The following is a 21,626-nucleotide window of genomic DNA, read 5'->3' as shown; positions in this document are numbered from 1 at the left end:
AAGAAATGTATGAAAGAAGAAGAAAAAGAGATGAACAAGACGAAGAGTTGAAGTGTTTGAGAATTTAGAGATTTAGGGTTACATATAAAAGGAGGGACCAATCTGAGTACAAACTAAAAATTAGCCAGCTCAGCTAGCTGTTGGCCCCTCCAGCGTGACAAACCGAGTCCATGTCAGCGCTCTGGTGATGACTCATCACCAGAAATATGCCCAGGAACTACTTTGAGTACTCAGAGCTCTATTTAGAGGACTACATTGAAAAAATCAGAATCTTAAAAATTACATCGGATAATTGCATGAATCTCAGAAACGACTATGGATATTTACTCGTTAAATTATATATGTTTAACTAATTTTAATAATTAATTTTAATATATAAAATATATTAAAATAAATTAAATTATATATATTTATATATAAACATATAATAATTAATTTTAATATGTAAATATTAAACATTATTTTTTAATAAATAAATATACTTTAATTATAAATTTTCAAGTGAATACTTAATATGATTTTTAACCATTTTTTACACCTTTAAATTTAGACCAAACACTAGTTATAATAGATTCATCATGGGTGACACGATGATGTGTTAATTTGAGTTTTTAATATGATGCTCGGTGCACATAGAATCGATTAAAATTGGGTTTGGTTTGATTTGGATTCGATCTTAAATAATGATTCGATGAAATCACACAATTTTTGAGCGATACTAAAATTGGATTTCTATTAAGTGAAGTTCGAATCTTAATAAATTTTATATCAGAAAATTAGAATGCACTTATTTATAAAAAAAAATACTTGTTAGAGAAAAGTTGATACCCATACCTAAATTTGAATTTGTCCATAAATTTTAATTTCATATTTTTTTATTTATTTTCTAATTCAATAAATGTGATTAAAAATAAAACAATAAGCTTATAATTAATATAACATAATATTAGAATTAATTTAAAACATATGTGCATTTTTTAATCCCTTTAAAGTGCACATGGTCGGGTGAAATTGGGTTCGTTTGACTAGGATCCAATCCTAAATAATAATCGGGTCTATTTTTGAGACCATAGATCCGGTGAAATCACACCAAATTAGTCCCAAAGTATTCGAATCCAGACCAAATTTTCGGGTTGGCCAGATCATGTGCACCCCTACTAGATGCTAATGGAATGATTTATAGGTAGGGAAGTTTTGTACTTTTGTAACAACCCAGATTTTCAGTAAATAACTTTTTGAGTTTTGTATGTTGAAAATTCGCAAAATTTGAGTGATACAGTTAAACTTAATTTGATGAGCCGATTTTAAATATGCAGAAAATAAATAATAATATTTTATATTAATAATATAATAACCGGACTCAAAATCTGTCGATACAGATTAATGCTGATACTCTCCGTTAAACGTAGCTATATTAAGACATCCTTATAGATCTTTGTAGCCGAGATAATCATGTTACTAGTATCATATATACTAGTAGCTTATATGTTTACTCTAGCAAAATAAATATATGTGATTTGATACATCTAACTCTAGTAATTATCTCTCAAATAATATTTTATCAATAACCCACCTCATAATTCACCTACTTAATGCCACTACCTCCCCATATTCAACTACCTCCACCTTCATTTCTCCACCTCCATCCATGAAAATTCAAGAGAGAAAAAGAGAGAAAACAAGCATTTACTTCCATGTTTTTCTAACTTTTAAATTCGACCACCTTTCTTCCTAAAATCTCAATCAAAATTCTAAATCGATTAAAGTGTTTCTCTCACCTTCCTCTTCATTCTCATGATATTTTTGAACTAAAAGTTAACTTTGATTGAAAATTAAGTAAAAAGGTAAGTTAAAAAGTTCCATAGAGAAGACTGGTTTTGAGCCTTCAAAAGAGGTAAGGGTTTGGTTGAATTAATTGTGTGAAAAGTATATGTTTAATGTGTGCTGATGAATTAAAGTTTGATGATTAAAATTGAGCGTTGAATATTTAGACATATTATTATGTTATTTGCAAGTTTAGAAATTCAATGTTCTTAGAATTTTTATGGCTATTTTGTATGGAGCTTTTAAGGAGCTTAATTTTAAGCTTGTTTAATGTGTTTTGATATGGTTTTAATGGCTGAATTTTAGAGACAAATAATGCTAAAAAGATGTTAAAGAAAAGCTTAAGAATATGTTCAAAATCAAAGAAAATTTGGTGACAAAAAAATAATTTGGGAACAAGGATACAATGGTAATTTGATAAAAAAATTAAGGTCAAAATAGTAATTTAAGGTGAAATGACAATTTGGATATTTAATAAAATGTGTAAGGACAAAATAGTTTAGGTAAACGTATAGAGATAAAAATATAATTAAGTAAAATATGACAGTAAAAATATAATTAACTAAAAATTTAGGGACTAAAATATAATTAATTAAAAATTTAGGGATTAATTTATAAATAAGCAAAAGTTTAGGAGACATAAATGTAGTTAAGTTAATGACAAGGACATAATGGTAAATAGTGTAAAAGTTTAGGGATATAATGGTAATTATAATAAAAAATGTAAAAAGACAATTTAAAACTCAGAAACTAGCGGTTTTTTTCATAAAAAAAAAAATCTAAGGTGAGGTAAGAAAAGTGATAAAAGAATAACTAAGATATGAAAAGTAGAAAGAAGAAGAATAAATGAAGTATAAGGAAATGAAAATAAAGAACTGAAAACAGAAAAAGAGAACAGAGGAAAGAGAATTGAGTAATGAAAATAGAGAACTAGTGACTAGATACTAAAAAAGATACTGGGAATGGAAAAAAGAACTGAATGATTAAATGTTCACCTGGCAAGGACGAGGATTTCGTCTCACTTGCTCAGGGACCTATTGTTAATGATTGAATTCGGAGGTTACCTATGTACTGTTGATGTTTAAAATTGGGAAAACCCACGTACTGTTGATGTTTGAAATCAGAAAAACTCATGTACTGTTTGATTATAGAATTCGAGAAAATCAACGTACTGTTGACGATTGATCTTGAGGATGCCCACGTACTGATTGATCATTGTTTCCTTTTGCGTGTATATTATAACATCAAACTTTGCGACGATTGCCGGTTTTCATGCATTGATGCTATTAACCATATTAACACATATGTACGTATGTACACAAAGAAAAATCGCATCTGAGACTGGTTAATGTCAGATTGCAGGTTATAAACCAATACGTGAGCTCATGGCCTATATAGAACAAACATGCATCATACTTATTTGCAGTATAATTTCTATGATCTTGTGATTTTGTTATATGACTTGTTTGTATTTATGTTTGTGGTTGATCTATAGTTGTTTGTTGTTATTAGCTGGTTGAAAAGGTAATTCGAAATGCTAAACATAAAGGGAAAACTTTAAGAAATTATAAGAGACTATAAGAGTCAAAGGAAAAGAGATTTAAAATTGGAATAACTAGTAAGAAATTGAGATGGTCACAAAATGAAGGAGAGTTAAGATCATATAACCTAGGGTCAAAACGAATACGCATGCGATTACCTCTACCCTAGAGCCTTACTCTAGGATCGATAAACAATTCGTTTCCTTTTGTTGGCACCCTGCTGGGAATCGTAAGCTCTCACCTCCTTCCCTTTACTATTCCTACAGGTGGAGCTGATGGAGTTGCCCACTAAAAAAGTGGTGTTACCTTTATGTCACATCCCAGACATGGAGTACGTGTACGCTTAAAGACACTCGATATTATGTGAAGCCAAGGAGCCTAGAGTGTGTTTTTCCTATCCTTTTAGTCTTTTTGAAGGATAAGATTTATCTAGCTTGGGTTCCAAACTAGAGGCTTTTTAAATAGGTTAAACTCAGGATGTCATGTGTATAGGTGAGTCTGTGCATATATATGAGTAGCGTTGTATGTTGAAAGAGTTTAAGTATGGGTTAAACTGTGTTACGTTTGAATAACTATTGCTATTTTTATTTTCTAATTGTATGTATGTGGCTTATATGACTACCTTATATCCATCTTTCTTTTATGTTTTATAACTTTTATTGTACATGGCTGATATCATTGGCAAAGCATTTTACTAAAAATAATTACCGCAGTAACACGCTTACGCTTTAACAATGATTCAGACTCATATATTAATTAATAGTTATAGTTTAAGGGAAGAAAATTAGTGATGCTTGGCTTCTAGTGTGGTCATGACGTGCTAGAAGTTGGGTTGTTACAGTTTATGGATTGGATTTAATCCGTAGATTCGCCATTTTTGTGTGTGTTGCCTAAGGCATCTCCAACTTGACAGTTAACGACTAATTCGTCACAAATTTGAGCTCTATTTAGGAGTTTGTCGCTGGCCAATGAGTTATTGCATACACAAGGCGAGATTCGAACCCCAAACTTGCTTAAGTGGATGAGTGGGCTAATCACTCAACCAACTCACGTTGGTTAGATTTGCGGTATTTATCCCCACCCGATCCACAAGATTATTGGATCAAATCTGATTTGATCCGCAGTTAAATAAGATTGGATCACGAATTTCACATCTGTATCCATAGATAAATTAACTCTCTTTAATATATAATATCTATAAGATATGTAAAACAACTAGTAAAATGATTAATAATATTGTATCATTATAAAGTTTTTACTTTAATTTATGTTATGATATAATGATGGTTATATAAATTTTGAACTTTAATTTTATTTGTTAGATTTTAATAATGATAGGGGCGGATACCCACAAGAGCATACTAGGGTTCGATTTTTACTACTTAGTGATAGGAGTAGGACGAGTTCTAAACAAATTATTATAGGTAAGGTAGGATCGAGTAGGGCAAAAACCCGCCCCTACTTGCCCCATTGCCACTCTTAGTCACATTTTATAAAAGTAAATGGTCAAAATGGTCCCTGAAAGATCACACAATCTCAAATTTAGTCACCGAAAGATTTTTTTAATCAAATCCATCCCTCAAATATTTTAGTTTAGTCACATTAGTCCTTCCAACACTTTCCACATTGACAGCGTTAACAGAAGTTGATGTGGCGCGTTAAGTTGCATATTAGCACACCCTTCTACATCCCAATTGGTAGCCAGCACGATATCTTTATGAAATTTGGTTAAATCAGTCCCTAAGTGACAAATCCTAATCCTAAAATGTTGCATATATATCCCTTTCCTATAGAGTGTAGCTACAACTGTTCAGACAACAAAAATTGAGGTCACCAGCATGATAGGTGGTTGAAATGGAGGCTGCAGTGGTGAAAATGATTAACTTTGAGGTATTGAAAGTGTCTAATCAACTAGAACGAAACCCTAACTCCAAAAACAATTTTTAGTTTGAGCAAAAAAACACCTACAAGAAACAAAATTTAATAATGGCACAATCCTAAAAAAAAGTTTAATAACAGAAAAAAAACTTCTCTTCCACAAAATTGAATTTCATGAAGAAAATGAAAACACTAAAATCAAACAACAAAATGAACGCCAAACATAAACAACGAACATATAAACTAATAGCCGGTAGACTCCTTTAATATTTAGAAAAATAGAGCCCTTGATCAACTTTCATGAATCAACAAGGAGTAAAACCCTAATCCCATAAATGGTTTTTAGTTCTAACAGAAAAATTATCAATGGCACAATCCTAACAAGTTTACTAACCAGAAAAAATATAACCTTAAACAACGATGAAAATGGCCGTCAATCATGTCTTCAATCACCGCGCCGAAGCTACTCTTCAACGACAAACTCACGAACACATTGTGCCGGATACTTCACTCGGCGACGATGTTGTAGGCTTCTTCGTCTTCTCAATGACGTTGAAAAGGAAGTGAGAAGGAGAGTTTTGTGACAGAAATAGGAACAACGCGCCGAATGCTTCAATTGGCGACAATGGTGAAAGCTTCTTTGAAAAGAAAGTGAGAGAGAGAGAGTTTTGTGAGAGAAATAGAGATGACGCTCTTTCAATGACTACCTCTAACCCTTCGTTGTCATCCTATGTACGAAATGTGAACTGACCCTCGCTGGAGAAGACGCACACAATACCCGCCATTTAATCACGCGTAGAAATCCAACCTGGTTCGTCTTTCAGTGAGTGTCGTTGCTGGGTTCAGAGTGCAATTAAGAACAAGGGTTTCTTTTACTGAGAGTAAAGGGAAGTGTGGTTGAAAAGTGAAGAGTGATTCATACGACGCCATTTGTAACAACTCAACTTCTAGCACGTCATGACCAATGCTAGCCACCGGGCACTATTTCACGGCTTTTCTTAGAGACTTTAGACCTTATATTAAATATATACATATGACCCTGTAGCGCTAGTCGAGGTTGCGTGTTAGATAGATATAACGGAATAGGTAATAGCTAAACAGATAATATCTACATGAAGCATAGAAAACACAAAAAACATAGTGATATTATACATATATGCCCGAAAGCTCATTTAGTATATCATAGTTCACACTGGGTTACTGATAACATGTCATCTTAAGCAATTTTTAGGGTTCTTTTGTGTTAATTTTCTTATAAGTTTAATCAAATTTCTTATGTTTTCTAATGGAATTTCATAAATAATCAAATATTTGGAGTTAGGATAGTGTTTTAGTGTTTTCAGAAATTTTTGGCTAAAAAAACAAAAAAATCAAAGATTTTTACAAGAAAAATACAAATGCGATTTAAAGGTAGCAAAACTGTGCCCAAAAGAAAGAAAACTGGAGCCCAAAACACAAAATTGCATGCACACCCCATGGCCATGCTTACAAGTCCGACGTGCATGTCCCTAATCCTGACCTCTTCACACTCGAGTAGTCATAACTTGAGTTATAGAGATCCAAATGAGACGGTTCTAGTTGCATTAGAAAGCTAATGTTCAGAACTTCAAAGCGATATGCATATCTCTATACTGAACATTTAGTTTGAGCTACGCATCACCCTCATCTTTGGGACACAAAAAATAGCGCCCCAAACTTCTCAACACCCACGCTCGGCGGACAGCCCACACCCCGACAGACATCCCCCTTCACTCCAGCATGCCTGGCAACCTCTTCACATGCCTGGCGGACCCTGTCTTCTCCCTTCATTTGCCGAGCGTCCCTTAAAGCCTCCAAGACACACGCCCGACGCGTGTGCCTCATGGGAAGTGCATTTTGGGCTTACGCCCAAATTTATCTAATACAATCCCGGCGTAAAGATAATTCTAACTCTCAAGTTGCAAGAATTAAGTCCCTATCTCAATTATACACATCATTAAAAGCCTTTATCACATACAAAATATTCAAGACTCCAGAAGATTAGTTATTAATTCCTTTTAGAAACATTAAAAATTTAGTTGTTAGGATTTGATTTTGAATTATTATTTTGATTTGAATTTGAAGTAAGTAAGTTAATTACTTTATCTTCCTTTCCGAAAGATAAGATTAGGATAGTTTTGAATTTGAATTCTAGAATTATGATATAATAAGTGAACCTTGTTCACAAGAGAGGGGCATCCAAGAGGAGGATCTTTGGATCCAAATCCTATCAGTTCTTCAGCTTAGTTCTTCCTTTTGTTTTCTTTCACTTTTTCATGGGTAACTAATCCTTTGTCAAAGGGTTATGAGATCTATTTATGTTTTCCATGGGTAACTAATCTAAGTTTATTTTATTTTGAAGTTTTGCATTGATCTATTTTATAATTGATAGTAGTATTGATGAGCGGATAATTTATACGCTTTTTGGCATTGTTTTTAGGTAGTTTCTAGTATGTTTTAGTTACTTTTTAGTATATTTTTATTAGTTTTTATGCAAAATTCATATTTCTGGACTTTACTATGAGTTTGTGTATTTTTCTATGATTTCATGTATTTTTTGTCTGAAATTGAGGGACCTGAGCAAAAATCTGATTCAGAGGTTGAGAAAGGACTGTAGATGCTATTATATTCTGACCTCCCTGCACTCGAAGTGGATTTTCTGGAGATACAGAAACCCAATTAGCACACTCTCAATTTCCTTGGAAAGTAGACATCTTGGGCTTTCCAGCAATGTATAATAGTTTATACTTTGCTCGAGATTTGATGGCCCAAACTGGCGTCCAAACGCCTACTAGAGACCCTTTTCTAGCGTAAAACGCCAGAACTGGCACCAAAGCTGGAGTTAAATGCCCAAACTGGCACAAAAACTGGCGTTTAAACTCTAAGAAGAGCCTATGCACGTGAAAGCTTCAATGCTCAGTCCAAACACACACCAAGTGGGCCCCGAAAGTGGATTTCTGCACTATCTATTCATTTTCTGTAAACCTAGTTTACTAGTTTAGTATAAATAGCACTTTTTACTATTATATTCATATCTTTGGACCACTTTTCGATCCTTTGATAAGGTCTTTGAACCCTATTTTGATTGTATTTTGCTATTTGGGGAGGCTGGCAATTCGGCCATGCCTAGACCTTGTTCTTATGTATTTTCCAACAGTGGAGTTTCTACACCTCACAGATTAAGGTGAGGAGCTATGTTGTTCCTCAAGTATTAATGTAAGTACTATTATTTTTCCTTCAATTCACGCCTACTTCTCCTCCAAGATATACTCTTGTACTTAATTCAGTTAAGTCAGAATGAATGGGTGACCCGTGACAATCACCCAATCTTTGTTACTCGCTTAGCCAAGATCCGCGTGCCTGACAACCACAAAGCAGTCTACATGATGTTCAACATTGTCATTGGATGACAGCTGGAGTATACTCTCTTTGGTGTCTAACCCACGGATCTAAATCACCTCTCCTGATAACAGAGCATTCGAATCCGTGACGCTAGAACGTTCGTGGTATAAGCTAGAATCAATTGGCAGCATTCTTGAGATCCGAAAAGTCTAAACCTTGTCTGTGGTATTCCGAGTAGGATCTGGGATGGGATGACTATGATGAGCTTCAAACTCGTGACTGTTGGGCGCAGTGACAGCGTGCAAAAGAATAAATGTATTCTATTCCGACATGATCAAGAACCGACAGCTGATTAGCCATGCGGGAAATCGTAAAGGACATGTTTTCACTGAAAGGATGGATGATAGCCATTGACAATGGTGATCTACCAACATACAGCTTGCCATGGAAGGGAGTACACATGATTGGATGAGGACAATAGGAAAGCAGATGTTCAGAGGCAACAAAGCATCTCTAAACGCTTATCTGAAATTCCCACCAAGGAACTACATAAGTAACTTTATTTTATTTTCTACTTTATTTATCTTTTAATTATCAAAATCTCATAACCATTTGAATCCGCCTGACTGAGATTTACAAAATGACCATAGCTTGCTTCAAGCCGTCAATCTCCGTGGGATCGACCCTTACTCACGTAAGGTATTACTTAGACGACCCAGTGCACTTGCTGGTAAGCTATGCGGAGTTGTGAAAAGTGTGATTTACGATTTTGCATACCAAGTTTTTGGCGCCGTTGCCGGGGATTGTTCAAGTTTGGACAACTGACGGTTCATCTTGTTGCTAGATTAGGTAATTTTCTTCTTGTTTCAACCTTTATTTTATTTTCAAAAAGTTTTCAAAAATCTTTCAAAATTTTTTCTTCTTTTTCATTTTTCCAAAAAAATTTTCGAAATTTTTTTTAATAAAATCATAAAATCAAAAATTTTTGTGTTTCTTGTTTGTCTAGAGTCAAATTTTAAGTTTGGTGTCAATTGCATGCTTTTATTTTTCTAGCATTTTTCGAAAACTCATGTATATGTTCTTCTTGATCTTCAGGTTGTTCTTGATGATTGTCTTTGTTTGATCTTGTGATTTTCTTGTTTTGTGTCTTTTCTTGTTTTTCATATGCATTTTTAATTTGTGAGTGTCTAAGCATTAAAAATTTCTAAGTTTGGTATCTTGCATGTGTTTCTTTTCTTAAAAATTTTTCAAAAATAAGTTCTTGATGTTCATCTTGATATTCAAAGTGTTCTTAATGTTCATCTTGACATTCAAAGTGTTCTTGCATGCATCATTGGTTTTGATCTTAAATTTTCATGTCTTGAGTCATTTTGTTGTTTTTCTCTTTCTTTTTTAAAATTCAAAAATAAAAAATATATATATCTTTTCCTTATTTCACTCATAAAATTCGAAATTTTGGGTTGACTTAGTCAAAGATTTAAAAAAAATTAGTGGTTTCTTGTTAGTCAAGTCAAAATTTCAATTTAAAAATTCTATCTTTTCAAATCTTTTTCAAAAAAATCAAATCTTTTTCATTTTTTTTCTTAATATTTTCAAAAAATTTTAAAAATTAATTTTCAAAATCTTTTTCTTATTTTTATTTCATATTTTCGAAAATCTTGCTAACAATTAAGGATTTGATTCAAAAAATTTCAAGTATGTTACTTTCTTGTTAAGAAATGTTCAATCTTTAAATTCTAGAATCATATCTTTTAGTTTCTTGTTAGTCAAGTCATCAATTTTAATTTTAAAAATCAAATCTTTTTAATCTCTTTTTTAATCATATCTTTTCAAACATATCTTTTTCAATCAAATCTTTTTCAAATCATATCTTTTTCAAATTTTAATTTCAAAATCTTTTTCTAACTTCTTATCTTTTCAAAACTTACTATTTCTTATCTTTTTCCAAACCGTCTAACTACTTTTTCACTTCTCATTTTCGAAAATCACATTCCTCTTTTCAAAAATCTTTTTAATTAACTAATTGTTTTAAACTCTAATTTTATTTTATTCCTTTTCTTAATTTTTGAATACTAACAAATAATTAAAATAAAAACAAAAATATTTTTCTTTTCTTTTAATTAATTTTTGAATTTCTCTTCTCTCTCATCTCTTTCTATTTATTTATTTAATTACTAACACCTCTATTCTTCTTAAAATTTGAACCCCCTCTCTCTCTCTCTGTGTTCGAATTCTCTTTATTTTCTCTCTACCTCATTCTTCTATTCTTCTCTTCTTCTACTCACATAAAGGAATCTTTGTACTGTGACATAGAGGATTCCTCTTTTTTTCTATTCTCTTCTTTTTCACATGAGCAGAAACAGGGATAAAAACATTCTTGTTAAAGCTGATCATGAACCTGAAAGGACTCTGCAGAGGAAGCTAAGAGAAGTTAAAGCACAACACTCCGGAGAGGACCTTACAGAAGAATTCGAAAAAGAAGCAGACATGGCCGAACCCAACAACAATGCAAGGAAGATGCTTGGTGACTATGCTGCATGACATGAATATAATACTCAGAAAAATATAAGAAGAAGACATAATAAATTAAATAAAATAGAGACTGAAATTTAATTAAAAAAATAAAAGTAATCCTCTACATCAACAATCCATGAAAATAATCCAACTACCACTTTAAACAAGAATTAAGAATGTGGAATAAATAAAAGAGCAAGTGAGGAAACAAACTAGAATAGTATCTTCAACGGAGGTGATGACTCTTCAATATCCAAAACAAAAAGCATAGAACTAATAAACTATGAATGTAAAGTGAACCTAGAGGAAGAGTAGTTTCTCTCTAGATTCCGATCTAAAATCCTAAAACTATCCTAATGAGAATGTGTTGATGTGTGTTGAGCCTCTGCATGTTCCTTGGCTTTATTTTGTGTTTTTGGATCGAAAATTGGGTCAAAACGCGGCCTGAAATTGCCCCCTACGTTTTCTGTTATTTCTGCAAATCGCGCATGTCACGCGTATGCGTCGGTCACGCGTGTGCATCATTCAGCGATTTTCGTTGTCACGCGTCCGTGTCGTCCACCGTGCACGTCATTCGTGCAGACTCCAATCCGCGCGTACGCGTCAGGCACGCGCACGCGTCACTGCGACTTTCACCATTCCGCGCGCTCGCGTGTGCCACGCGCGCGCATCGATGCTCGCTGGTTATCTCCTTAGTTTTTTGTGTTCCTTCTATTTTTGCAAGTTTCCTCTCTATTTTCTAAGCCATTTCTGCCCTATAAAGCCTGAAACAGTTAACACACGGATCACTGCATCGAATGGTACAAAGGAGAATTTGAAATACACAAATTAAAGATCTCTAGGAAGCAAGTTTTCAACCATAGAACAAACTTAGGAAAGGATTGTGAAATCATGCAGTTCATATGAATAAGTGGGTAAAGACTTGATAAAATCACTCAATTAAACACAAGATAAACCATAAAATAGTGGTTTATACTGCACCAACTTCCAACTTCTATGAGAGAAGCATCTCAATTCCTGCCATTGTAGTAAACAACTTTGAGCTTAAGCCTAGTTTCTCTAATGCAGCAGAACTGCAAGTTTCATGGACTTCCATAAGAAGATCCTCAGTTCTTATCTGAATTCTTGTAGATCTGTGATACTGTTAAGACCAATGGGGTTGATTCCGAGGTCTACAGACTTATGTTTTTCCCCTTTGTTGTAAGAGACAGAGCTAGAACATGGTTGGACTCACAACCTAGAAAAAGCCTAAACTCTTGGGACAAGCTGGTCAATGCTTTCTTGACCAAATTCTTTCCACCTCAAAAGATGAGTAAGCTCAGAGTGGACGTCCAAACCTTCAGACAGAAGGAAGGTGATTCCCTCTATAAAACTTGGGAAAAATACAAGCAATTAACCCAAATATATCCTTCTGACATGTTTCCAGAATGGAGCATCATATGTATATTCTATGATGGTCTGTCTGAAATGTCAAAGATGTCACTAGATCATTCTGCTAGTGGATCCCTTCATCTGAAAATGCCTGCAGAAGCCCAGGAACTCATTGAGATGGTTACAAATAACCAGTTCATGTATACTTCTGAAAGAAATCCTGTGAATAATGGGATGACTCAGAAGAAATGAGTTCTTGAGATTGATACTCTGAATGCCATATTGGCTCAGAACAAAATATTGGCTCAGCAAGTCAATATGATTTCTCAAAATCTGACTGGATTGCAAGCTGCATCAGATAGTACTAAAGAAGCGTCCTCTGAATGAGAAGCTTATGACCTTGAGAATCCTACAATGGAAGAAGTGAATTATATGGGAGAATCCTATGGAAACACCTATAATCATTCATGGAGAAATCATCTAAATTTCTCATGGAAAGATCAACAGAAGCATCAACAAGGCTTCAATAACAATAATGGTGGGAGAAATAGGTTTGGCAATAGCAAACCTTTTTCATCATCTTCTCAGCAACAGACAGAGAATTCTGAGCAGAGCCTCTCTGGCTTAGCAAACATAGTCTTTGATCTATCTAAGGCCACTCTCAGTTTCATGACTGAGGCACGGTCCTCCATCAGAAATTTGGAGGCACAAGTGGGTCAGCTGAGTAAAAGAGTTACTAAAACTCCTCCTAGTACTCTCCCAAGCAATACAGAAGAGAATCCAAAAAGAGAGTGCAAGGCCATCTACACGTCCAACATGGCCGAACCTGTAGAGGAGGGAAAGACAGTGATTTCCAGTGAGGAAGACCTCATGGGATGTCTACTGGCCAACAAGGAGTTCCCTATTGAGGAACCAAAGGAGTCTGAGACTCATCTAGAGACCATAGAGATTCCACTGAACTTCCTATTATCATTCATGAGCTCTAATGAGTATTCTTCCTCTAAAGAAGATGAAGTTATTAGTGAAGAGCAAGTTGCTCAGTATTTAAGAGCAATCATAAAACTGAATGCCAAGTTATTTGGTAATGATACTTGGGAGGATGAACCTCCATTGCTCATTAATGAACTAAACGCCTTGGTTCAGCTGAAGATACCTCAAAAAAAACCGAATCCTGGAAGGTTCTTAATACCTTGCACCATTGGCACCATGACCTTTGAGAAGGCTCTGTGTGACCTGGGGTCAAGTGTAAACCTCATGCCACTCTCTGTAATGGAGAAACTATGGATCTTTGAGGTACAAGCTGTAAGAATCTCACTAGAGATGGCAGAAAAATCAAAGAAAAAGGCTTACGGACTTGTAGAGGATGTCTTGGTAAAGGTTGAAGGCCTTTACATCCCTGCTGACTTCATAATCCTAGACACTGGGAAGGAGAGGATGAATCCATCATCCTTGGAAGACCTTTCCTAGCCACATCAAAGGCTGTAATTGATGTGGACAGAGGAGAGTTAGTCCTTCAAGTAAATGAGGACTACCTTTTGTTTAAGGCTCAAGGATCTTCCTCTGTAAACATGGAGAAGAAGCATGAACAACTTCATCCAACTCTCTCCATGCAGAGTCAAGAAAAGCCCCCACATCCAACTTCTAAGTTTGGTGTTGGGAGGCCACAATCATGCTCTGAGCATCTGTAAAGCTCTGTAAGAGCTTCCTGTCAAGCTATTGACATTAAAAAAGCGCTTATTGGGAGGCAACCCAATTTTATTTATCTATATTAATTACTCTTTCATTTTATTTTCCATGGTTATTTTATATTTTCTTTAGGATGATGATCATGTGGAGTCACAAAAACAACTGCAAAAATTAAAGTAAAAATAAAAAACAGCATCAAAAATAGCACACCCAGGAGGACGAGCCTACTGACATTTAAACGCCAGTAAGGATACCAAAATGGGCGTTTAACGCCCAGCCTGGCACCATTCTGGGCGTTAAGCGCCAGAACTGGCAGGTAAACTGGCGTTTAAACGCATGTAAAGGAAGAAAAATGGGCGTTTAAATGCCTCATCTGGCACCATTCTAGGCGTTAAATGCCAGAACTGGCATGCAGACTGGCATTTAAACGCCAGAAAAGGGCAGTAGACTGGCGTTTAAACGCCAGAAATGCCACATAGAGGGCATTTTAATGCCAAGGAGGTGCAGGGATGAAAAATCCTTGACACCTCAGGATCTGTGGACCCCACAGGATCCCCACCTACCCCACCTCACTCTCTCTCCTCTTTACACATCTCTATAACACTCTACCCAAAACACCACTCACCTATCAAATCTTACCCTCTTCCCCATATTCTCTTCACCACTCACATCCATCCCCTAATTCTCAAAAACCCATCATACAACCCACCTACTCCCACCCACTCAAATTCAAACCATTTCCCTCCCAAACCCACCCCTTCTCACGCGAACCAACTCCCTCTCTTATCCTATAAATACCCCTCCTTACTCCTTCATTTTCACACATCACATACACTCAAAACGCCCCCTTGGCCGAACCCTCTCAAGCATCTATCTCCCACTTCTCTTCTTCTTCTACTCTCTTCTTTCTTCTTTTACTCGAGGACGAGCAAACCTTTTAAGTTTGGTGTAGAAAAAGCGCTGCTTTTTATTTTTCTATAACCATTAATGGCACCTACGACCGGAGAAACCTTTAGAAAGAGAAAAGGGAAGGCATTTGCTTCTACCTCTGAGTCATGGGAGATGAAGAGATTCATCTCAAAGGTCCATCAAGACCACCTCTATGAAGTTGTGGCCAAGAAAAAGGTGATCCCCGAGGTCCCCTTCAAGCTCAAAAGGAGCGAATATCTGGAGATCCGGCATGAGATTAGGAGAAGAGGATGGGAAGCTCTCTCCAATCCCATTCAACAAGTCGGAATCTTAATGGTTCAAGAGTTCTATGCTAATGCATGGATCACTAAGAACCATGATCAAAGTATGAACCTGGACCCGAAGAATTGGCTCACAATGGTCCGGGGGAAATACTTATATTTCAGTCTGGATAATGTGAGATTGGCGTTCAACTTCCCAATCATGAGAGGAAATTATCATCCTTTCACTAGAAGAGTCAACTTTGATCAAAGGTTGGACCAAGTCCTCAAGGACATCTATGTGGAAGGAGCTCAATGGAAGAGAGATTCCAAGGGCAAGCCAGTTCAACTAAGAAGGCCGGACCTTAAGCCTGTGGCTAGAGGATGGTTGAAGTTCATCCAACGCTCTATCATTCCTACTAGCAACCGATCTGAAGTAACTGTGGATCGGGCTATCATGATTCATAGTATCATAATTGGAGAGGAAGTGGAAGTTCATGAGATCATACCTCTAGAACTATACAAGGTGGCTGACAAGCCCTCCACTTTGGCAAGGTTAGCCTTTCCTCCTCTCATCTGTCACCTATGTAATTTAGTCAGAATTGTCATAGAGGAAGACATCCTCATTGAAGAGGACAAGCCCATCACTAAAAAGAGGATGGAGCAAACAAGAGAGCCCACTCATGAACCTCAACAAGAGCATGAAGAAGTCCCTCATCAAGAAATCCCTGAGATGCTTCAAGGGATGCATTTTCTTCTACACAACTATTGGGAGTAACTCAACACCTCTTTAGGGGATTTGAGTTCCAATATTGAGCAACTAAGGGTGGAGCACCAAGAGCACTCCATTATCCTCCATGAAATAAGAGAGGACCAAAGGGCCATGAGGGAGGAGCAACAAAGACAAGGAAGAGATATTAAGGAGCTTAAGCACTCCATAGGATCTTCAAGAGGAAGAACTAGCCACCATCACTAAGGTGGACCCGTTCTTTAATTTCCTTGTTCTTATTTTTCTGTATTTCGGTTTCCTATGCTTTATGTTTTGTCTATGTGTTATGCCTTTATTACATGATCATTAGTGTCTAGCGTCTATGCCTTGAAGCTATGAATGTCCTATGAATCCTTCACCTTTCTTAAATGAAAAATATTCCTAATTAAAAAAGAACAAGAAGTACATGAATTTCGAATTTTATCTTGAAATTAGTTTAATTATTTTGATGTGGTGGCAATACTTTTTGTTTTCTGAATGAATGCTTAAACAGTGCATATTTTTTATAGTAAAGTTTATGAATGTTAAAATTATTGGCTCTTGAAAGAATAACGAAAAAAGAGAAATGTTATTGATAATCTGAAAAACCATAAATTTGATTCTTGAAGCAAGAAAAAGCAGTGAAAAAGAAAAAGCTTGCAGAAAAAAAGAGTAGCGAAAAAAAAGAAAGAAAAAGAAAAAAAGAAGAAGCAAGTAGAAAAAGCCAGTAGCCCTTTAAACCAAAAGGCAAGGGTAAAGAGGATCCAAGACTTTGAGCATCAGTGAATAGGAAGGCCCAAAGGAATAAAATCCTGGCCTAAGCGGCTAAGTCAAGCTGTCCCTAACCATGTGCTTGTGTCATGAAGGTCCAATAAAGCTTGAGACTGAATGGTTAAAGTCGTGATCCAAAGCAAAGAGAGTGTGTTTAAGAACTCTGGACACCTCTAACTAGGGACTCTAGCAAAGCTGAGTCACAATCTGAAAAGGTTCACCCAGTTATGTATCTGTGGTATTTATGTATCCAGTGGTAATACTGGAAAACAAGATGCTTAGGGTCACGGCCAAGACTCATAAATAGCTGTCTTCAAGAATCAACATACTGAACTAGGAGAACCAATAACACTATCATAATTCTGAGTTCCTATAGATGCCAATCATTCTGAATTTCAAAGGATAAAGTGAGATAACAAAATTGTTCAAAAGCAAAAAGCTACAAGTCCCGCTCATCTAATTATAACTAAGCTTCATTGATATTTTGGGCTTTATTGTATATTCTCTTCTTTTTATCCTATTTTGTTTTTAGTTTCTTGGGGACAAGAAACAATTTAAGTTTGGTGTTGTGATGAGCGGATAATTTATACGCTTTTTGGCATTGTTTTTAGATAGTTTCTAGTATGTTTTAGTTACTTTTTAGTATATTTTTATTAGTTTTCATACAAAATTCATATTTCTGGACTTTACTATGAGTTTGTGTGTTTTTCTATAATTTCAAGTATTTTCTAGCTGAAATTGAGGGACCTGAGCAAAAATCTGATTCAGAGGCTGAGAAAGGACTGCAGATGCTGTTGGATTCTGATCTCCCTGCACTCGAAGTGGATTTTCTGGAGCTACAGAAACCCAATTGGTGCGCTCTCAATTGCGTTGGACATTAGACATCTTGGGATTTCCAGCAATATATAATAGTCCATACTTTGTCCGAGATTTGATGGCCCAAACTGGCATCCAAACGTCCACGAGAGACCCTTTTCTGGCGTAAAATGCCAGAACTAGCACCAAAGCTGGAGTTAAACGCCCAAACTGGCACCAAAACTGGCGTTTAAACTCCAAGAAGAGCCTATGCACATGAAAGCTTCAATGCTCAGCCCAAACACACACCAAGTGGGCCTCGGAAGTAGATTTCTGCACTATCTACTCATTTTCTGTAAACCTTGTTTACTAGTTTAGTATAAATAGCACTTTTTACTATTGTATTCATATCTTTGGACCACTTTTCGATCCTTTGATCAGGTCTTTGAACCATATTTCGATTGTATTATGCTAATTGGGGAGATTGGCCATTCAGCCATGCCTAGACCTTGTTCTTATGTATTTTCCAACGATAGAGTTTCTACACCTCACAGACTAAGGTGAGGAGCTCTGCTGTTCCTCGAGTATTAATGCAAGTACTATTGTTTTTTCTTCAATTCACGCTTACTTCTCCTCCAAGATATACTCTTGTACTTAATTCAGTTAAGTCAGAATGAAGGGGTGACCCGTGACAATCACTCAATCTTCGTTACTCGCTTAGCCAAGATCCGTGTGCCTGACAACCATAAAGTGGTCTACATGATGTTCAATGTAGTCATTGGGCGACAGCTGGAGTATACTCTCTTTGGTCTTTGACCCACGGATTTGAATCACCTCTCCTGACAACAGAGCATTTGAATCTGTTACGCTAGAACCTTCGTGGTATAACTAGAATCAATTGGCAGCATTTTTGAGATCTGAAAAGTCTAAACCTTGTCTGTGGTATTTCAAGTAGGATCTGGGATGGGATGACATTGACGAGCTTCAAACTCGTGACTGTTGGGCGCAGTGACAGCGTACAAAAGAATAAATGTATTCTATTCCGACATGATCGAGAACCGACAGCTGATTAGCCATGCGAGAAACCGTAGATGACATGTTTTCACTTAGAGGACAGATGGTAGCCATTGACAACGGTGATCCACCAACATACAGCTTGCCATGGAAGGGAGTACGCATGATTGGATGAGGACAATAGGAAAGCAGAGGTTCAGAGGCAACAAAGCATCTCTAAACGCTTATCTGAAATTCCCACCAAGGAACTACATAAGTAACTTTATTTTATTTTTTGCTTTATTTATATTTTAATTATCAAAATCTCATAACCATTTGAATCCACCTGACTGAGATTTACAAGATGACCATAGCTTGCTTCAAGTCGTCAATCTCCGTGGGATCAACCCTTACTCACGTAAGGTATTACTTGGACGACCCAGTGCACTTGCTAGTCAGCTATGCGGAGTTGTGAAAAGTGTGATTTATGATTTTGCATACCAAGTATCGAAATGTATGATAATCTCTTTTGAATTCTTTTATTATAATTAGAAAGTTTAATATTTGAATTATAGCTTGAAAACTCTTTCACATGACTCCTTGAATTTGGCTAGGAATAGTGGTTCAAGTAGTGTGTGGCCATACATAATTTTCAACCACTCTAATTTTTAAAAGTGACATATAATTCGGATTAGAACAACTTTTAAAAATTGTGTTTTTCTTCTAAGATTTAATTGGATAGGACTAACTTGAATACATGACATATAATTTGACCTAAGGACTACTTTTAAATCTTATTTGAATTTAAATCAGTTTTTGTGCTTAACCTCTTTGATCAATTAATTGACGACTAATTAATTATTGAGAAAATGAGAAACCAAGAAATTGAAAATCAGTTACTAAAGATTTGTTGTGAAAGATCTTTGCATACTTCAAGATAAGTAGTAAACAAGATTTGATTTCTCTAAGAGTATATATATCTCTGAAACCCTTGACTTTCTCCATTAGTGTCGTCTCTCAATTCAACATTCAAGTTCTCTGGCCGTAAGCATTCAAGTATTCAAAGTTTTCAAGCTCTCAGGAAGACACAATCTTGCCCTCATCAATCCAGGTTTTATTAATCTAATTAGGCGTTTAATATGATAATTGCTTGCTTCAATCCTTTAATCCTCGTGGGAACGATATCTACTCACTGTGGTATTACTTGAGCGTTCCAGTGTACTTGTCGGTATCCGTGAGCTATAACTTTCGCTCATCAGGTACGTTGTTCCTTTTTCATGAAAATATTTATAGACTCCATTATTTATACTAACAGGCCTCGACTCACAAGAGTCACCCGAATCTAGGACTCGTTTTAGCTTATTTATATAGATATTTACAAAAGTACCTAGCCCTCTAAAAGTTTATATAGAGCAAGGGCAAGGACGACGACTACTGTTGCTGCTTCTCATGGATATCTTGGTAGCTGAGGAAACACTGTGTTAAAGCAAGGAGAGAGTTATCGGACACACCCGTGATGTTGCTGCTCGCCTGTCCAAATGCGAAAAACTCAAAGAAGATCATGTTGGTTCCAATCTGCAGAACGAGAGGAAGTAATGGGGTGAGAACCTAAGGTTCCCAATAGGGTACTACACGAGAAACCTAAGAGGTTTCGCAGCCTAAGTTTACGAGTTCGCACAGTTGTGTTGGTAAGTCACACAAACAAGTACAAGTACAAGTATATAGTAGAATAGTAAACAATAACAGAATACAGGAAGCAGAGATAAATCAAAATCAAAATACAGCAACCAAGTATGATGCATGTCTCGTCCTATGTAGGCCATGAGCTCGTGCGTTGGTTGACTACTCTTAACCTGACATTACCTGGGACTAAGCCCGAATATGATTTTTTCAACTGCGTACATTCTGCATATGTGCCTAATGGACAAAGGCACGTGCATTCTGGCAACTGGCAATCGTCGCAAAACTTGATGCCATAGTATGCTAACAGTTGGAGAAATAGGTTTTAATATAAAGTGGGCATCCCCAGATCTTATGGTTATGGTTCCGTCGGAGCAGAAACTCCTCCTCCCTAGATATTCTCTTATGATGGTTTTGGTTCCATCAAAGCAGATGCTCCTCCTCCCCAGATAATCTCTTATCACCTTGGGGTTTACAGTTTTCTCTTCCCGCAACACTTTTCAATAAACTTTATCTCTAAGGGACTTCTCTATCCTTTTCTTTTATAAAAACTTATATGCGGTCTCTTCTCTTCAAATCTCTTAACCTTTGTCACATTCACTATTTTTTCCTTGGTACTTTTATATATTTTCAATTATGCCATTTTGTACACAACTTCATTTTTTATCATTTTTTTATACTTTTAGTGACGCTTTCACCGCTAATATTATTATTATACCATTTTACCCTCTTATCATTCCTAACATACCTTTTTATCTTTTATTAAGTTTATTAATCATTTTTAATTGTTTTTACTTTATACCTAAAATTACCAATTTATCTCTAAGTGATCTAGTTTTTTCATTTAATTTTATTTAGTGTTAAAACTTTACCGAATTAACCCTAATATTTTTCTATGACCAAATTATCCCAATAATGTTATTAATACCAATTTTTACCCTTAGGAGCCTAAAAGATCATTTTATGTTTTATTAATTTATTTATTTATTTTAGTTACTTTTTTTTTACCATTTTACTTCTAACTTTTATTAAAACCTTTATTAAATTCAAAAATTTATTTTAATTATAATTTTGATCTAATTAATTTATATAATTATTATTTTATCCCTAATGACACTAAGTTCAAAATTTTATTGAAATTTAAATTAAATTATATTTTTAATTTTTTTTACCCAAAAATGACTATAACACCCTTTTATTTTTATCCACTTGTTTCATAGGATTAAAACTATTTTTCTAAATTTTTTTAACTCATTAGGATGTGGCTTTTCAGGTTTGAAGGGGCTGAAATTTTTA

This window comes from Arachis hypogaea, chromosome 10 (genome assembly GCF_003086295.3).
Source record: "Arachis hypogaea cultivar Tifrunner chromosome 10, arahy.Tifrunner.gnm2.J5K5, whole genome shotgun sequence".
Taxonomy (NCBI): domain Eukaryota; kingdom Viridiplantae; phylum Streptophyta; class Magnoliopsida; order Fabales; family Fabaceae; genus Arachis; species Arachis hypogaea.
This window is presented reverse-complemented; position numbering follows the sequence as displayed.